This window comes from Eptesicus fuscus, chromosome 20 (assembly GCF_027574615.1).
Source record: "Eptesicus fuscus isolate TK198812 chromosome 20, DD_ASM_mEF_20220401, whole genome shotgun sequence".
Taxonomy (NCBI): Eukaryota; Metazoa; Chordata; class Mammalia; order Chiroptera; family Vespertilionidae; genus Eptesicus; species Eptesicus fuscus.
Window position 1 is genome coordinate 51,839,537 of NC_072492.1, and position 2,012 is coordinate 51,841,548.

Below are 2,012 nucleotides of genomic sequence, written 5' to 3' on the forward strand. Positions count from 1 at the left end.
TCCCCAGCCCTGATGGATGGCTGCTCTTGCTGTTCAGCAGCTGAAATCCTGGCACTGCTTTGTTGGATTACACCCCAACCATGGAGGCTTTGTGTTCCAAGCACCCCACCTTTCTGCCCAAGGTGTGCAGAGGCACTGGTAGTGCTTGCTGCATGTTATGGCAGTAAAGCCAGAACTATTTGATCCCGCTAGATCTCCAACAGTAGTGTTGCCTCTCCGCCCCCTACCTTTGTTGGCACTGCTGCCACCCACAGGCCCGGCTGTGGGAACTGTCCCATGTCACTGCATTGCTTGAGCGTGCCTGCTGAGGTAGGTAGGTCGCTGATATTTTGGTCATCCGTCAGTTGTGTCCAATGCCTACTACCCTGCAAAGTGTGATTGTGTGTGCTACCCTCTACTGGCGAAAGGAGCCACTTCTGAGAGCATTGATCGCTGTGAAGACAAGTGCTAGGGCTGTTGTAACCATGTTTTCACATTCACAGCGCTGACCGGGTTTCTAGAAGAGTGCCTATTCTGTCGGTTCATTTCCACCCATCCGTGCAGGCAGGATTTCTGCCACCCCCCCCTCACCCCCCCCCCCCCCGTTGTTCCCGGAATTCATCCCCTCAGTGTATCTTTTCCCCCCATCCCCCTATGGACTGCTGTGTGAGCGTGCTCACCGTTGTTTATTGCTTGTGTCAGATCCGTGCATTCAAATAAATCTGGGAATACGTGTGCAAGGTGATTGAGTCAATTTCTGTCTGTGTCCTCAACCTTCACCTCACAACTGCCCGCAGACTGTGGGGAGCCAGCAGACACCCTCTTTTGGTCATGCATGCAGTCTTCCTGGGTTCTCTGCCAGGGTGCCCTCAACATGAGTGTCTTTGCTTTTCCTGCCGTCATCCCTGAGCTCTCCAGCTGTCTGCCTTTGTGTGTGCAGTCCTTCCAGTTACAAAGTCCCAAGCATTCTTCCTACCCTGCCATAAACCCAGCGACATGTCATCAGTGAGGAAAGTGTTGGTGTCCTGCTACCCATAGGGTACCTCTTGCTGTGTGCGCTTCATGAGTGTTCCTTTTTGCCAGCAGAGGGCTGCCACCTTTTTCTCATGATCCAAGCACTGTTCTACTGGGTGTTGCCCGAGAACTATTGCTTTTGCCTGATAAACTTGCCCACTCACCACGTGTGACCCTGCCTCCCCCAAAAACCCGTACTGCATTCTTACTTTTTTGGCTGCAGTCCCTCCCCGTGTCCACCCTGTCACATGCTGTGTCCCCCTCCCCTCGCCATGTTGGTCGGAGTCGCTCATCCACCAAGAAATCATTGACGCTCACCACACCAGGGTGCTGGGGCTGTGGACGGGGGGACAGAAGAGTACTTGTGGCGCAAGGTGGTGTGAGGGGGGCATGGCAGGGAGGGTTATGCAGGGCTAGGGATTGTGGAGAGGCCATCCTTTGAGTGGCTGGGCAGGGTGAATGGGTACTTTCTTGTCCATGTGTGCTTTCCAGAGCTGTTGAGCGGGTATTACGTATGAGCTCTTTGGCTTCTGTGTCTGTAGTTGGATGGTGATGGATGCTGCTCAACAGTCAGGTTGGTCAGCCGTGATGGATGTGGTGTCCGAGCAAGGTTGGCCTCCACAGCCCGTCCTCCAGTCATCTGTCCCCAGCAGCAGCAGTATGGTCTCCTGTCTTTCTTTTCCCTGTGCAGTGGGTGAGCGTTTTATGAATATCAGTGCTTTAGCCAATGCCACTCGGGTTTTCTCTGACGGGCTCACCTTCATCTCACCCACACTCTGCCTTCCCTTTCCCGTCATTGTTTTGTTTGTCCCCAGGGAGACAAAGGGGATTTGTCTGCTGGATGGAGAGTATCTTGGTCCACCTGTCTGCTTTGTTTGCTTTTCGCTCCTAGCAGTGCACCTGGATAGTTTCCGCCCCACTCTTCCCCCAGCTCGGAGCAGAGGTCTTTGTCTGTCTCCTGCCCTGAGGGGATGCTTCAGCTCTGTCCTTACCGGTGGCTACCCTCCCACACCTGCATT